Source organism: Macrotis lagotis, chromosome 2, assembly GCF_037893015.1.
Source record: "Macrotis lagotis isolate mMagLag1 chromosome 2, bilby.v1.9.chrom.fasta, whole genome shotgun sequence".
NCBI lineage: Eukaryota > Metazoa > Chordata > Mammalia > Peramelemorphia > Peramelidae > Macrotis > Macrotis lagotis.
Genome location: NC_133659.1, coordinates 280,491,685 through 280,501,140, shown reverse-complemented (window position 1 = coordinate 280,501,140; position 9,456 = coordinate 280,491,685). Strand labels below are relative to the sequence as shown.

At 36.4% G+C, this 9,456-nt stretch overlaps 1 pseudogene; it reads left to right on the top strand.

The window, feature by feature from the left end:
* Window positions 1–4,674: 4,674 nt before the first annotated feature.
* Window positions 4,675–5,186, top strand: LOC141511712 (mitochondrial import inner membrane translocase subunit Tim8 A pseudogene; annotated as a pseudogene).
* The last annotated feature ends 4,270 nt before the right edge of the window (window positions 5,187–9,456 follow it).

Sequence of the window (9,456 nt, the reverse complement as noted above, 5' to 3'; positions counted from 1 at the left end):
AAGACTCTAATAACTCTCAAGAATTTTAACTCTATTAGACAGAATGTACTTAGCTAGAAGTGACAGATACTCAGAATTTTCTATGACTCAGAATGATCTAAAAAACACTACCTCATTAAAAAGGGGAACAGGAAGGAGATGGGAGGAGGGAGGGGATTGAATGGAGTAAATCTCATTACACTAAGAGGTAGAAAATACCTAGGGTAATAGAGGGGAAGAAGGGAGGAGATGAGCAACATGTGAATCTTCTCATCAGACTTAAAGTCAATTTACACATACTTAGTTAACTTAAAAAACATCTAACCTTTCAAGGATTAAAAGGGGGGAAAGGGGAGGGGTTATAGAGAAAGGGAGGGGGAGTGGGGGTGAGGGGAACTAAAAAGGAAGGGAAGGAAAAAGGGAAAAAGAGAAAGGGGAAAGAAAGGAGAGGGGGTGATATAGGAGGGCAAACACACTGAAGGGCTGGTATTCAGAAACAAAATACTGGGGAATACAGATAAAAGGGAGGAAGGGGGGAAATACAAACAGAGGGAAGAAAGTATGGAGGGCAATAAAGATTTAGTAATCATAACCTTGAATGTGAATGGGATGAATTCTCCCTTAAAACATAAGCGAATAGCCGAGTGAATTAAAAACCAGAATCTGACAACATGCTGCTTACAAGAAACTCATTTGAAGCAGAGAGATCCATATAGAGTAAAGGTAAAAGGTTGGAGCAAAATATATTTTGCTTCAGCTGAAATAAATAAAAGCACAGGTAGCAATCCTTATCTCAGACAAAGCAGCAGCAAAAGTAGTTAGCATTAAAAGAGATAAGGAAGGAAACTTTATCCTCCTGAAAGGTACCATAGACAAAAAAGCTATTTCAATACTTAATATATATGCACCCAATGGGTCAGCATCCAAATTCTTAGAGAAGCTGAAAGAACTACAGGAAAACATAGACAGCAAAACCCTACTAGTGGGAGACTGCAACCTCCTGCTATCAGATCTAGATAAATCAAATCATAAAATAAACAAGAAAGAAGTTAAGGTGGTAAATAAATTGTTAGAAAAACTATATTTCGTAGATTTATGGAGGAAATTGAATGGGGATAGAAAGGAATATACCTTTTTCTCTACAGTACATGGAACTTATACAAAAATTGACCATGTACTAGGACATAAAAACCTAATGATCAACTGCAGAAAGGCAGAAATAGTGAATACATCTTCTCAGATCACAATGCAATAAAAGTCATATGCAATATTGGGCCAAGGACATATAGACCCAGAACAAATTGGAAACTGAATAACCTCATTTTAAAGAATGAGTGGACCAAAAAAAAATTATAGAAAGAATTAACCATTTTATCCTAGATAATGATAATAATGAAACAACATACCAAAACCTATGGGATTCACTCAAAGCAGCTCTCAGGGGATATATTATAGCTTTAAATGCTTACATGAATAAATTGGAGAAAGAGGAAATCAATGAACTAAACATACAACTAAAAAATTAGTGAAAGAACAAATTAAAAGTCCCCAATTAAATACCAAATAAGAAATTCTAAAAATTAAAGGGGAAATTAACAAAATCAAAAGCAAAAAAACTATTGAATAAAGACAAAAGTTGGTATTATGAAAAAACCAATAAAATAGATAAACCTCTGGTCAATTTGATTAAAAAAAGAAAGAAGAAAATCAAATTGCTAAGTATCATAAAGGAAAAAGGTGAACTCACCACCAATGAGGAGGAAATTAAAGTAATAACCCGAAATTATTTTGCCCAACTCTATGCCAATAAATTTGATAATCTAAGTGAAATGGATGAATATTTACAAAAATATAAGTTGCCTAGGTTAAATGAAGAGGAGATTAAATACCTAAACAACCCTATCTCAGAAAAAAAGAAATTCAATAAGCCATCATTGAACTCCCCAAGAAAAAATCTCCAGGGCCTGATGGATTCACAAGTGAATTCTACCAAACATTTAAGGAACAATTGGCTCCAATTCTATATAAAATCTTTGGAAAAATAGGGAAAGATGGAACTCTGCCTAACTCTTTCTATGAAACCAATATGGTGCTGTTACCTAAACCAGGAAGAGTTAAAATAGAGAAAAAAAAATTAAAGACCTATCTCCCTGATGAATATAGATGCAAAAATCTTAAATAAAATCTTAGCAAAAAGATTACAACAAGTTATCACTAGGATAATACATTATGATCAAGTAGGATTTATCCCAGGAATGCAGAGTTGGTTCAATATTAGGAAAATTGTTAGTATACTCAATTATATCAACAACAAACTTATCAGAAACTATATGATCATATCAATAGATGCTGAAAAAGCTTTTGACAAAATATAGCATCCATTCCTATTAAAAACACTAGAGAGTGTAGGAATAAATGGACTGTTCCTTAGAATAATTAGCAGTATCTATCTGAAACCATCAACAAGCATTATATTCAATGGGGAGAGGCTAGAGGCATTCCCAATAAGATCAGTGGTGAAACAAGTATGCCCATTATCACCACTACTATTCAATGTTGTATTAGAAATGTTAACTTCAGCAATTAGAGAAGAAAAAAAATTGAAGGAATTAGAATTGGGAAGGAAGAGACAAAACTCTCACTCTTTGCAGATGACATGATGGTCTACCTAGAAAATCCCAAGAAATCATCTAAAAAACTACTGGAAACAATTAACAATTTTAGCAAAGTTGCAGGTTATAAAATAAACCCTCATAAATCCTCAACTTTTCTATATATGTCTAGCAAGATACGGCAAGAAGAGCTAGAAAAAGAAATCCCATTGAAAGTAACCTCAGACAATATAAAATACCTGGGAGTCTATTTGCCAGGACAGACTCAGAATCTTTTTGAAAACAATTATAAAACACTTCTCACACAAATTGAATCAGATTTAAATAACTGGACAAATATCAACTGCTCAGGGATAGGTAGAGGTAATATAATAAAAATGACAATTCTTCCAAGACTAAACTACCTGTTTAGTGCCCTACCAAACAAAATCCCCCCAAAATTACTTTAATGAGTTAGAAAAAATTGTAAGTAAATTCATATGGAGAAATAAAAAGTCAAGAATTTCCAGGAGCTTAATGAAAAAAAGTGCAAAAGAAGGTGGCTTTTCCTTAACTGATCTAAAATTATATTATAAAGCATCAATCATCAAAACTGTTTGGTACTGGCTAAGAAACAGAGTGGTGGACCAATGGAATAGACTAGGTGCAAAAGCAGGAGACGATTATAATAATCTGCTGTTTGGTAAAGCCAAAGAGTCCAACTATTGGGATAAAAACTCCCTCTTTGAGAAAAACTGCTGCGATAATTGGAAGTTAGTATGGAAGAAACTTAGATTAGACCAACACATCACACCCTTTACCAAGATAAGATCCAAATGGTTACAAGACTTAGACATAAAAATCAACACTATAAGCAAATTAGAAGATCAAGGACTGGTTTACCTATCAGATCTATGGAAAGGGGAGCAGTTTATGACTAAGGAAGAGTTGGAGAACATCACCAAAAACCAACTAGATGATTTTGATTACATTAAATTAAAAAGCTTCTGGACGGATAAAACTATAGTAACCGAGATCAAAAGAAATGTAGTAAACTGGGAAACAATCTTTACAACTAATGATTCTTGAGAAAGGACTCATTTCTAAAATATACAGAGAACTGAATCATATTTTTAAAACCGAAAGCCATTCCCCAATTGACAAATGGTCAAAGGATATGCAAAGGCAATTTACAGATGAGGAGATCAAAGCAATCCATAGCCATATGACAAATTGCTCTAAATCATTAATTATTAGAGAAATGCAACTTAAAGCTTCTCTGAGGTACCACCTCACACCTCTCAGACTGGCCAATTAATGATCAATGTTGGAAGGGTTGTGGGAAATCTGGGACACTATTACACTGTTGGTGGAGCTGTGAACTCATCCAACCTTTCTGGAGAGCTATTTGGAACTATGCCAAAAAGGCAACAAAAATGTGCATCCCCTTTGACCCCTCAATAACGCTACTGGGGCTATACCCTGAAAGAGATGATGAAAAAGAGCAAAAACATCACATGTACAAAAATATTTATAGCAGCCCTGTTCGTGGTGGCAAAGAATTGAAAATCCAGTAAATGTCCTTCAGTTAGGGAATAGCTTAGCAGACTGTGACATATGTATGTCATGGACCACTATTGTTCTATTAGAGACCAGGAGGGATGGGATTTCAGGGAAGCCTGGAGGGATTTGCAGGAACTGATGCTGAGTGAGATGAGCAGAACCAGAAAAACACTGTATATGGGTGATGATCAACCTTGAAGGACTCGCTCATTCCATCAGTGCGACAATCGGGAACAATTTTGGGCAGTCTGCAAAGGAGAGTGCCATCTGTATCCAGATAAAGAGCCATGGAGTTTGAACAAAGTTCAAGGACTATTCCCTTTAATTTAGAAAAAAAAAACAGATAGCTTATTGTCTGATCTTGTTACCTCTTAGACTTCTTGTGTCTTCCTTAAGGATATGATTTCTCTCATCACACTCAATTTGTATCAATTTTGGATCAATGGAAACAAAGTAAAGACTGATAGATTGCTTTTTGTGGGGGGTGGGGGGAGGGATCTGCTTCCGTTTCCGGCCTGAAGACACGAAGGTCGGTGGGTTGTTGGGGCTGGCTGGCTCCCGGTTGCTGGCGGGGCCAGGTCGGCATGGATTCCGCTCTTGCCATGGCGGGGCTGGGCAACGTGGACCCGCAGCTGCAGTATTTCATCGAGGTGGAGACCCAGAAGCAGCGCTTTCAGCAGTTGGTTCACCAGATGACGGAACTGTGCTGGGACAAGTGCATGGACAAGCCTGGGCCCAAGTTGGACAGTCGAGCTGAAACTTGTTTTGTTAACTGTGTGGAGCGTTTTATCGACACAAGCCAGTTCATCCTGAACCGATTGGAGCAGACACAGAAGTCCAGACCAGCCTTCACCGAAAGCTTGTCTGACTGATTCTTCAGCATAACTGTTCTATTTTCCAAAAAAACTTTATAGTTCAAAAAAAAAAAAGAGACTGTGATGGGTTGATTAGGAAAGAAAAGGCTGTGAGGAGATAGACTTCACATCTTTTATCCCAGCCTTTGGGATGTTCTGTTATCTGAATGAGCAAGGAACAGTTTTGTAAGTTTGGGAGTTATGGTTTTTTTTTTTTTATTTTAATTTTCTTTATTAGAGTAAACTGTTACATTATAACTTATCCAATATATTTATATATGCATATTGTATCTATAATTATCCTTCCACAACAGACACAGGAGTGGTTGCTGAGAGGACAGTTCCCCTTTAGCAATGCAAGGACTTATGGAGGCAATACTGGCTTGAGACTGTGTGGGCCCAAATCAAGTCAAAAGAAAGTCACTGGCTAAGAGCACCCTATTTACTGCCCTGCATGGAGGCTTAAGCACATACATTTGCATGACCATCACCTTTATCAATAACACCATCCCTGTTCACCAACCTTTCTTCCTACATCTCAGGACAGATTTCCTATTAATTTTTAAGGAAATGTTCTCCATTTCCTTCATTTAAAAAATCAAATGAGCCAGTAATGAGAAGCATTTTGCTGCTTTTATAAGTACCCTCTCCTTCCCCACCCTCCCTTAGTACAGCAACATAAAAAAAACCCTTCCATTCATAGAAAAGTTTCCTTTTGGCATAATTTCCAGATTTACTCCTAACACCAGAAAGTAAAACTGGAGTCTAATATCTGGTTTGAAATAACAATGGTTACTTTTTGAGAAAAACCATAAGTGCCCCCCCCAAATCCTTACCACCTAACAAATTAACAGCTGAAAAATGCTTTGAATGCTATGATCTAACAAGACTAAGCAAGCATATTTTTCTTTGTTTTGCTGTTCAGGCTCCCAGTTTCCTTTCCTGAACCCAAACTTCAATTATATAAAAATCAAAACTTTCCTAAGACAGTTCCTAATACCTTTCTGTTGAGTAAAAAATCTCTATTAACTTTCCCAAAGTGTGTTGGAAATTAAGGGGGAAGACTGTAAATATCTTTTTCCCCTCAAAAATCAAAGTAGTGTACACTAAAGGAGAAAACATGCACAATGAAGATAAAGAAGCTTAGTCAAAAGCAGAAGAGATTAACAGGTAGCTTTAATGCAACACCATTTAGTAACTTGACAAATGGAAAAGAAAAGCACTTTTTCTGTGAATGGGAGAAAACTGAGGGCACATCTGTTGGAGACAGGAATTTGCACATTAATGAACCAGACAACTGGAGTGTAAAATAACTAAAATTGTTGCCTCTTGGTGAGCTGTGCAAAGTGTTGCTGGTCATCCATGACAAAGCTGTCAGATACTGAAGCAGGAGGCCTTGCCTTACACTGGGAAAGAGAATGAACCAGGAAGAGTCATTGTTTGTAAAAATACTTGAGATAAGTAATGTGGAGTCTATGGAACAATTTCTGAACACTTCCTAGTCATGTAGAGTGTACAAAGATACCAATTTTAAAGAATCAAAATAATGTAGGGTCAGCTTAAGTTTCCATAGCCCAGGCAGAAGAAAATCACCAAAACTCAACCAGAGGCACATAATATGTTCTGAAGGTACAGTTGGAAGTGCAATGGTCCCATACTTTTGCTTCAAGTAGATACCTGTAAACATGCTTTCAGGTCCTTACTAAACAAAGGTTTATTTGCACTGGACTTCATTGCTACATTTATAGGCACTTTGACCTAGCAAGATAACATGAAAGGTAGATAGCATTTAAAAGGCAAAAAAATTATTCTACACTCTTCTACCTGTTGTCTCTCAACCTTTAAAGAAAGGTGCCAGTCATGGAGTAATCTACAAAATGAACTGACACCACAATTCCTTTTGAGAATCATCTCTAATATCACCTCCTGCTGTTCCCAATAAGAACACTGGAGTGTTTACATATTCAGTTCAAGGACAGTGAATCAGTACATTTCAAGCCATTCTAAACAAATAGAACAAAAATATCAACATCCAGCTTCCAATATATTTCAGTAGAGTCTGATGTCATTATAAAGCACTGACTTTGGAGTAAATGCTCAGATATCCCTCACCTGCATTTTAATTCTCCCCGCCTCAAGAAAAGACTTAAGACCAGCAACACACTAAGTCACTTAGCAAACTTTTTGTTTGAATTGGAACCCCCTACATTCAGTGTAGTTTAAGATTCAATTGTTACATGAAGAGCAAATAAAGACTTGAAACATTCAACATTTATGTATGCCACGTAGCTCACGCTACAAGCCCAACAACCCCATCATCCAGTCAAATACTTTGAATAATTAACTGCATTCTCTTTGAAATCAGCTTGACTGTGCTAACTTCTATAATATCTAAAGACAGAAATGGAAAAATGAAGATTGACTATGCTCTACTCTGTATTTGGACATTGAAGACATTTGGGTATCTTTTTTAAAACTCTCTCTCTCTCTCTCTCTCTCTATATATATGTGTGTGTGTGTGTGTGTGTGTGTGTGTGTGTGTGTGTATGTGTGTATATATATATACACACACACACATATATATATATAAAACCACTCAAGTTTAACACTGTGCTGAGCATATAATCATTTCCAGCATGGAGGGCAAGCTGCACTCTGAAGAAACTGCATAGCAGCAGGGAAAAGCCTGGGACAGGGGAAACAATATCAATAGAGTGGAAGGAGAAATTGTTAAAACGTCACACATACACACTCACACGCCCCAACAGCCCCAATGAGTAGTGCTCAAAGTCTAGAGAATCCACATAAGATTAGAGCCCAGACAACCAGTCTGGGAAGCCTGAAGATCCTAAGTACCAATGGTAAGTCCCCCCACCTATTTATTCTTGGAACCAATAATGGAATACTGGGAACTTAGCAATAACCAAAGGCAACACAACACACATATATTGTGGCCTAATCGTGCTCCTTCCAACATGGAGTGGAAAAAGGATGGCCTTTTTTTTTAGCTCTGTTTTTAATAAAGTTTAATCAAACAAGTATCTATTATGGTTTGGAATTCTCCCCCAATCTGAAATCTCCCAAAGAGGAAGAATGAAAGAGTGGGAGAGAGTAATCAGTGTTATCCACACGAATAACTTCACCTTGGGGAGTTATGTTTTGTATTGTTTTGAAATGCCAGTTTTGTGAAAATTGCAGGCAATTGAATGGAAGACTACTAAGTACATATAAAACTATACACAGGGATGTGTTCTTAATGTTCTATTGGCTTCTTTGTAGGTATTCAAACTGGGACCATGTAGGTAGACTCCCTCATCTGTACCTGTTAAATTGAAACCTTTGAGAGGGCCTCACTTACAGTGGTATCCATCTTTTTCCTTAACTGTGACTTACTTTAAATAACCTATATACAATAGGTCTCAGTGGACAATGCTGAGAGGCTAGAGGCCTTTGGATGCAGAGAAATCTAGCTCAGTTATCTAATGAATATAATTTTTGCCTCCTTGGCAGTCTCAAAATGGGAATAATTTGCCCTGAGTTTCAGGGTATTAAGTGACTGAAAGCTGTGCCTGAATTTTAGTTGTAAAGGTTTTAAACCAGCCGTCACCCCATCTAGCCAAGTTTCAGGTAGAGGGGCATTGATTCATTGTTCCATTTCCTGCAAATCTTCTGATTACTGAAGTAAAAACCTTTGCTTCAGGTTAAAAAAAAAGATTGGGAGGGAAAATCGTAAACTCAAATAATATCTTTAATAAAAAACAATTTAATTAAAAAAAGATATATGTCTCAGACTGATAAAGAAAAGTATCCATGAGTACAAAAATATTTGTTACAACCACAAAGGTGACAAAAAACTAGAAATGAAGGTATCTGTTAACTAAGTAATGGCCGAATAAGGTTGAGCATATGAACTTTATGGAATATTACTGCCCTATAAGGAATGATGAAAGGGATGGCTACACAGTAACTTGGAATACTAGGTATTGATGCAAAGAAGCAAGTTGAACAAGGAGAACAATTTATTCAACTACAAAATTACTGTAAGGACAACTTTGCAAGACTTTAGAACTCTGTTAATTCAGTCAATGACCTTTTGTTCACCATCTGACACAAATGAAGAAATAGACTGAGTTTTTTTTGTAGACATGGTCAATGAAAGATATTTTTTTTTTCTTAACTATACATATTTATTACAGAGGTCTTGCTTTTTGTCCTTTCTCAATGGAGGATGGGGGGGGGATGAAGTAGGATAAAAGGATTGTTAATTGAATAAAAAATAAAATTTAATTTAGATTTTTAAAAAAGGGGGGAAAAAAAGATCAGGTCTTATCTCATTAACCTATTCAATAAAATCTAGTGACTCTTCACTGTCTCCAGGATCAAATATAAAATCCTCTGGTTTTCTAAGCCTTTTATAACTAAGTCATTCTCCTGATTTGCAGTAATTTTATACTGTTTGGTCCTTCACT